This window comes from Oncorhynchus clarkii, chromosome 13, assembly GCF_045791955.1.
Source record: "Oncorhynchus clarkii lewisi isolate Uvic-CL-2024 chromosome 13, UVic_Ocla_1.0, whole genome shotgun sequence".
Classification (NCBI taxonomy): Eukaryota; Metazoa; Chordata; class Actinopteri; order Salmoniformes; family Salmonidae; genus Oncorhynchus; species Oncorhynchus clarkii.
Genome location: NC_092159.1, coordinates 36,966,128 through 36,975,002, shown reverse-complemented (window position 1 = coordinate 36,975,002; position 8,875 = coordinate 36,966,128). Strand labels below are relative to the sequence as shown.

Sequence of the window (8,875 nt, the reverse complement as noted above, 5' to 3'; positions counted from 1 at the left end):
TCCAAGATTCCACACGTTTAGTCCCATCACCTGCCTTTCAGTGAATCAGTACATTGTGAACCAGTGTGTGTGCAATGGGTACTGGACATAATGCCAACAGTTGAATTGGAGGTCACAGGCAAAATGTAGAGATGAGACTTCTCTCCAACTTATTTTCACCGCATATGCCTCCATTTCTCTTTGTCCCTCCCTCCATCAGTCTCACAATCCCACACCCACTATTAATTTGCATCACATTCATCTTCGAGCACATTCACCTTAAAATATTTAATACATCACCTAATCAAACTTCCTCGCTATGACTCATCCAAGCTAACCACACTTTCATCAAGCAAATTCACCCTAAAACACTTTTACTTTCATAATCACACACATCTATCTCAACCTATCCTCTCACTCAAGCACACTGTGATCTTGAGAGCCAGGGGCACCTCCCTGTCCCCAGCAGAGGAAATGTCCTCTCAGAGAACTCGGCCACGCTGAAGCGGTACACCGACGAGCTAGTCTTGATGTTATAGAAGGTCACCTGACCCTCCTCACAATCCAGGAAGACATCCACTCTGGGGAGGCGCACCGATGCCTTAACCTTGGTGAGGGCGCGCAGGTGGGTGCACCCCCACCAGAGGGCGTAGTAACCGCTATTAGGGCTCATGTCAAACAGCCCTTTCCTCTGGGCTGACTCCCACACCACACCCACCTTCCAGTCTTTATTCTCACCCACGTTCACCTGAGATGAAAAGACACAAAGAAACTAAGAAAGTGATACAGACAAAAGTTTCAGTGGGGACGAGCATGCAAATGTGGTCATCGGGGTTCGAGACCTTAAGACAAAAAATCATCTTTGGCGTGAAGAGCTCCAAGAGTGCAGACAGACATACCTGATTTTATCTTTTTTTTAGATCTGAAGGGAGAAGAAACATTTAGACATGTTTAAAATGGAAGTATGTGTGAGAAAAGAATGAAAAAAGTCCAAGCCCTAGAGTCCAAGCCCTAGAGAGCTCCGAGACAGGATTGTGTCGAGGCACAGATCTGGGGGAGGGTACCGAACAGTTTCTGCAGCATTGAAGGTCCCTTAAGAACAGTGGCCTCCATTTTTTAAATGGTTCCAAACTCCTTCCACCGAGACTCTTCTTACAGCTGGCCACCTGGCCAAACTGAGCACTCGGGGGGAGAAGGACCATGGTCAGGGAGGTGACCAAGAATCTGATGGTCACTTTGACAGAGCTCCTCTGTGGAGATGGGAGAACCTTCCAGAAGGACAACAATCTCTGCAGCACTCCACCAACCAAGCCTTTATGGTAGAGTGGCCAGACTGAAGCCACTCCTCAGTAAAAGGCACGACAGCTTGCTTGAAGTTTGCCAAAAGGCACCCAAAAGACTCTCAGACCATGACAAACAAGATTCTCTGGTTGAGTGAAACCAAGACTCAAATATTTGGCCTGAATGCCAAGAGTTGTCTGGAGGAAACCTGGCACCATCCCCTTCCCTAAAGTGAAGTATGGTAGTGGCAGCATCATGCTGTGGGGATGTGTTTTTCAGCTGGGAGACTAGTCAGGATCTAGGGAAAGATGAACGGAACAAAAGTACAGAGAGATCCTTAATGAAAGCCTGCTCCAGAGCATTCAGGACCTGAAACTGGGCCAAAGGTTCACCTTCCAACAGGACAACGACCCTATGCACACAGCCAAGACAATGCAGGAGTGGCTCTGAATGTCCTTGATTGGCCCAGACTTGAACCGGATCAAACATCTCTGGAGAGACCTGAAAATAGCTGTGCGGCGATACTTCCCATCCAACCTGACATAGATTGAGAGTAGAAGAATGGGAGAAACTCCCCAAATACAGGTGTGCCAAGCTTGTAGCGTCATACCCAAGAAGACTTAATGCTGTAATGGCTTAATGCTGCACTCCATCACTCTCCTTCTTGGTCAAATAGCCCTTACACAGCCTGGAGGTGTGTTTTGGGTCATTGTCCTGTTGAAAACAAATGATAATCTCACTAAGCACAAACCAGATGGGATGGCGTATTGCTGCAGAATGATTTGGTAGCCATGTTGGTTAAGTGTGCCTTGAATTCTTAATATATCACGGACAGTGCCCCATCACACCTCCTCCATGCTTCACGTGGGAACCACACATGCGGCAATCATCCATTCACCAACTCTGCGTCTCACAAAGACAAGGGGGTTGGAACCAAAAATCTAAAATTTGGACAGAGCAAAGGACAGATTTCCACAGGTTTCCACATTTGCAAGTGTTTCTTGGCCCAAGAAAGTCTCTTCTTATTTATGTCCTTTAGTAGTGGCGTCTTTGCAGAAATATGACCATAAAGGCCTGATTCACTCTCCTCTGAACAGTTGATGTTGAGATGTGTCTGTTACTTGAACTCTGTGAAGCATTTATTTGGGCTGCAATGTCTGAGGCTGGTAACTCCTCTGCAGCAGAGGTAACTCTGGGTCCTCCTTTCCTATGGCGGTCCTCCTGAGAGCCAGTTTCATCATAGCTCTTGATGGTTTTTGCGACTGCTCTTGAAGAAACATTGAAAGTTCTGGAAATTTTCCGGATTGACTAACCTTCATGTCTTATAGTAATGGACTGTTTGCTTATTTGAGCTGTCCTTGCCATAATATCGACTTGGTCTTTTACACAAATTAACTTTTAGCAAGGTACACCTGTTAATTTAAATGCATTCCAGGTGACTACCTCATGAAGATGATTGAGCAAATGCCAAGAGTGTGCAAAGCTGTCGACAAGGCAAAGGGTGGCTACTTTGAAGAATCTCAAATATTTATTCTACAATCTAGAAAGTAGTAAAAATAAAGAAAGACCCTTGAATGAGTAGGTTTGTCCATACATTTGACTGGTACTGTGTGTGTGTGTGTGTGTGTGTGTGTGTGTGTGTGTGTGTGTGTGTGTGTGTGTGTGTGTGTGTGTGTGTGTGTATACACTGCTCAAAAAAATAAAGGGAACACTTAAACAACACAATGTAACTCCAAGTCAATCACACTTCTGTGAAATCAAACTGTCCACTTAGGAAGCAACACTGATTGACAATAAATGTCACATGCTGTTGTGCAAATGGAATTGACATCAGGTGGAAATTATAGGCAATTAACAAGACACCCCCAATAAAGGAGTGGTTCTGCAGGTGGTGACCACAGACCACTTCTCAGTTCCTATGCTTCCTGGCTGATGTTTTGGTCACTTTTGAATGCTGGCCTTGCTTTCACTCTAGTGGTAGCATGAGACGGAGTCTACAACCCACACAAGTGGCTCAGGTAGTGCAGCTCATCCAGGATGGTACATCAATGCGAGCTGTGGCAAGAAGGTTTGCTGTGTCTGTCAGCGTAGTGTCCAGAGCATGGAGGCACTACCAGGAGACAGGTCAGTACATCAGGAGACTTGGAGGAGGCCGTAGGAGAGCAACAACCCAGCAGCAGGACCGCTACCTCCGCCTTTGTGCAAGGAGTAGCAGGAGGAGCACTGCCAGAGCCCTGCAAAATGACCTCCAGCAGGCCACAATTGTGCATGTGTCTGCTCAAATGGTCAGAAACAGACTCCATGAGGGTGGTATGAGGGCCCGACGTCCACAGGTGGGGGTTGTGCTTACAGCCCAACACCGTGCAGGACGTTTGGCATTTGCCAGAGAACACCAAGATTGGCAAATTCGCCACTGGCGCCCTGTGCTCTTCACAGATGAAAGCAGGTTCACACTGAGCGCATGTGACAGACGTGACAGAGTCTGGAGACGCCGTGGAGAACATTCTGCTGCCTGCAACATCCTCCAGCATGACCGGTTTGGCGGTGGGTCAGTCATGGTGTGGGGTGGCATTTTTTTGGGGGGCCGCACAGCCCTCCATGTGCTTGCCAGAGGTAGCCTGACTGCCATTAGGTACCGAGATGAGATCCTCAGACCCCTTGTGAGACCATATGCTGGTGCGGTTGGCCCTGGGTTCCTCCTAATGCAAGACAATGCTAGACCTCATGTGGCTGGAGTGTGTCAGCAGTTCCTGCAAGAGGAAGGCATTGATGCTATGGACTGGCCCGCCCGTTTCCCAGACCTGAATCCAATTGAGCACATCTGGGACATCATGTCTCGCTCTATCCACCAACGCCACGTTGCAACACAGACTGTCCAGGAGTTGGCGGATGCTTTAGTCCAGGTCTGGGAGGAGATCCCTCAGGAGACCATCCGCCACCTCATCAGGAGCATACCCAGGCATTGTAGGGAGGTCATACAGGCACATGGAGGCCACACACACTACTGAGCCTCATTTTGACTTGTTTTAAGGACATTACATCAAAGTTGGATCAGCCTGTAGTGTGGTTTTCCACTTTAATTTTGAGTGTGACTCCAAATCCAGACCTCCATGGGTTGATAAATTAGATTTCCATTGATCATTTTTGTGTGATTTTGTTGTCAGCACATTCAACTATGTAAAGAAAAAAGTATTTAATAAGAATATTTTATTCATTCAGATCTAGGATGTGTTATTTTAGTGTTCCCTTTATTTTTTTGAGCAGTGTATATATATATATATATATGACGCAATTTAAATTGACCCACCTCGTAGAGACCACTGACTCTTAGTGGTCCGTAGTGTCTGTACACTGGTCGTACTGTCGCTCTCCCGTAGGGAAGTAACTGTAACACACGCGCACTGTGTTATATTAAAAAAACAAATAGGTTGGTCCTCAACATACAGTGCATTCTACTTTATCAGGCCAGGTGTGATAGGTTGTGTTTCCTTTCTTGTGTGTTCATGTTCCTCCTGGTATTTTTTACAACCCACTTTTGTCAATGACTCATTCTTTGCCAGGCCGATGTTGCACCACAGTAATGGATGACGGAAGGAATGAGTTCTATTGGCATGAGGTATTTGAGTTGGAATCGTATTTTGACTGCTTGCAGACTAGGCTGACTTTCAGAGTGACTCAGCAGAATTCCTGTCTCAATATGTATCATCAACTCAGTCATCTATGAGAAAACCACAGTAGGGGAACAACTTATGAACAACTTATGACTTTACAAAATAATAATGTTGTAGATGATCATAAGGAGGAAAAAAACAAAAATGAAACTACCATTATGAATATTTGGTAACTGATGTTCATTTTGAAAAGGATAATACAGAGGATTGTTTTAAACAACGAAAGTGATGGTGCTACTCACTGGAGACTCGGGAGTGCACCTCCCCCATGCGGATTTGAGCCATACTCTTCTTCAGTTCTCCCAGAACCACCTTCCCCTACCCCAGAGAGAAATGCAGCGACACCTCTGCCTCAGCATCCAACTCCTGGGTGTCAGAGTCTGCCCGTAGGGGGGGCACTCGCCTCCTCAAAACTCAGTGGTTTGAAGGCAGGCATTGACAGATATGTTCAATTGAAAGACTTACAGTTCAGAGTTTAACATGAGTGGAATGGACTCTGGTAATATCTCTGATAGCTTGCACTTAGAGGCCATTGGAACGTATATGTGGCACACCCGGTGCAGGTCCCATTGCCCTCAAAGTGTGAACCCCACCCAATTGTTACAACAGACACCCACAAATGATAAAAGGTGCCTCAGCTAAAACACATTCCCTCCATACCTGGAGGAAACAAATGTGGTCATCAGATGTGACCTGGGCTTCCAATCTGGATCGCCGCACCAGCAGCTGGCTAAGCTCCGCCTCCAAATGTGTCACTCGCCCCTCCCCCCTTGTTTCCACAGACGCCTGCTTCTCTTCCATCCCACCCACCAGCTCGTCACGGATCCTGTCCACCGAGCGACTGAGCTCCCCCAGCAACTGCTCCACCTCCGACAGCTCACCCCGTGCATAGTTCTAGAAAAAAAAACAGTAGGATTAAGTTGCTCCTTGACGCTGATTTAAGGTCAGTTTCTTTCTTCCAGTTGTGGTCATTATTGTGATCGCAGGTCAAAGAGAAAACATTCTGCCAACTGAAAAATGTGTGATTCAAACCTAATGTGTTTTTTTTTAAAACATTTTAATTGAGTATTTTCCATAATGTATCATAACAGGGGTATGGCAAACATCCTTTCGGTTGACTACACAGACTGTCTTGACCTGCTAATCGCCACTGCAGTGGGAGTAACGGTTGTGGGTACGTTCTCCTAACACTAGAGGGAGTGGTAGCGTGATCTGGTGAATATGAAGCCCGACATGTTGAGGGGTTTAGGGAAGGGGTCAAATAGATCTAACACAATGTTGATACAACGTTGGGGCCTGTGAATCAGCTGCCGACCCCGACGGTCTCCAGTCGGCTCCTGAGCTCATTCAGACGGAGGCGCTTCCCCTCAACCCTGTTCAGAATCTCTAGTTCTGTCTTCCCGATGAGTTTCTGTGTGACAGACAAAAGGACAGGAAAGAGATGGAGGATGAGAGACAAAGAGACCAATTATGTGAATGCAGTGTCATTGAGAGTAGATCTGGCATCATGTCTGTTCACTACTTGTCCTAACTAGACAAGTCTGCAGGCCTGCTGCTGCTGCTGCTTAAACAGGCTCTTAGGGAACACTTAAAAAAAAAATATATATATATATTTTTAGATGCAAATAGAAAAACATTGCTCTTGAAATAGCCATATACACACACACACAGCAGATAACACAATGAAGTACATTCATTCAACAACAACAACAAAATCGTGCATGTTATTAATTTGCCTTGAGCCAAACCCATTATCCAGAAGATTAGACCTAAATCATGTCAAATTGCTCATGTTTTTGGTCAGATGCCTGACAGAGATATTGAGGACTCTAGTGCCCAAAAGCCCATTTTTTTAGCACCATTGAGGACTTTGACCACAGTATGAGTCATAATACCTGTATGTCTTCCTATAGGTTAAGGAAGGATCACATGATTTTGGGCTCCCGAGTGGCACAGCAATAGAAGGCACTGCATCTCAGGGCTAGAGGCTTCACTACAGACACCCTGGGTCGAATCCAGTATGTATCACAACCTGCCGTGATTGGGTGTCCCCATAGAGAGGCGCACGATTTGCCCGGCGTCGTCCGGGTTTGGCCGTCATTGTAAATAAGAATTTGTTCTTAACTGACTTGCCAAGTCAAATAAAATACAAATATTCCATCTGCGTCATCAGGAGGAATCCGCCAATGATTGCTACTCATGAGTAAACATTCCATAGCTGCAGGTGGCAGTAAATCAAACCTTGGCTTTATGTAACACATTCCAGGTCGCACCCTTCGTTTTGTCAACTCAGAAATAGTAGAAGAAATTGAGTACTTCAAAACAGTGATGGCCTCAATGGGAGCTGCCCATTTTCCCAGATACATTTAAGCGATGAGCTGTTCCTTTGTTTTCTGCTCAGAGCCAAAGGAGGATCGTATGTTATATTTAATGACTATTAAAATATAGTGCATCCGGAAGCTGTCAAATTGTGATGCAGTCATTGAATGGAAATGTGTTGATAAATCTGTAAAGTTCCACAGTTCACAATCACTTTTTTACCCTCTTGGTTCAAGAATTTACAGTTATCTGAAAGCCAACCAGAAAAATACCCAGTCACTGTTTCTATGCAGGTGGTTTACATTAGAAATGTGTATGCAGCTTAGACAAGAACATAATCAACTCCCATCTCAGACAATCTTTAGAGTAAAATCTGCATTGCAAAAGGGATTTGAGTGGCTTGTTTACAAAAAGGTGTCATCTATGTCATCTGCATTGCAAGAAGCTGAGACGCCCCTATGACCTACAAACTAGTGGACAATACTCAGTCTTTCAAAGGTTCAATCAAAATGCAAGTTGTAATATAAAAAAAAGTAACCTAAATAAAACACCAGACACCAACCACAGAACTAGAATGAAATTATACTTCTTTAAGGAACACGTCCAACCCCAAGAAACCAGCACACAGATACAGACCTGGTCCGTGCGGCAGTACACCTCCAGAAGCCGGTGGTGCAGTGGGCAGGGTGCGGCCGCGAAGCGCTCCCCGGGGCTCCAGGAGCTGGTGGTTGGCGTAGAAGGGCGTGTTCAGGTGAGGCTGCACATGGGCCTCGCAGTAGGATACCGTGCAGGTCAAACACGAGCTGATCGCCACTTGTTTCTTCCCTGTGCACACGTCACATTTGATCATCTCCTCCAGAAAGGGGTTGCTGTTGGCCATGGCTCCTGGGGTCTTCATGTCCAACGTGCGGATTTGCCGTGCCATAGCGAGCTGCAATATGGGCGAAAACTCGGTTGATGTTGAGCTGAGGCCGCTCGGGGAACTGATGCTTGCAGAGTGGGCAGGTGGAGCTGGAGGCAACGTAGCCTCCGATGCAACCCTGGCAGAAGTTGTGTCCACAGGGCGTCGACACTGGGTTGTTGAACAGGTCCAAGCAGATGGAGCAGGTCAGCTCCTGCTCTGAAATCATCTCCATGACCCCTGCCTCAGCCATCATTTTCTCCTACCCGAAGCTCTACGGGTGAGACAACGTACCCAGTCACACAAAAACATTGAACTAGGCCCATAGGTCAACACATAGGCCCAGTTCAATGTTTGTGACCTATGCAGAGAAGAGGTTAGGAAAAATCTCACCAACAGGAACCGCTTTGAAAATCACAACTGGATAGATTTAGAATGGGCCAAGGACAATTGTCCCTTACAAGGCAAACAAATGATGGTCACAAAATACAACTGCTGATAGACACATTTTGGACTAAGTTGTTTATTACAGTAAGGGTTGCATCACAAATAGTAATTCCTATTTTTATCAAGCATTTTGACTAAGAATTCTATAACTAAACTTGTCCCTGTCTAGGTGAATATTTTTAAGTTAGCTGAACACACCTTAACCGATCCCAGAGAAGTATTTTTAAACTGATTTAAGACTTGTTGTAGATTAGAGACAAGAGGTGTGTCTGACAGT

At 45.8% G+C, this 8,875-nt stretch overlaps 1 pseudogene; it reads right to left on the bottom strand.

The window, feature by feature from the left end:
• Positions 1–397: 397 nt before the first annotated feature.
• LOC139423551 (E3 ubiquitin/ISG15 ligase TRIM25-like) lies at positions 398–8,404 on the bottom strand (annotated as a pseudogene).
• Positions 8,405–8,875: the final 471 nt, after the last annotated feature.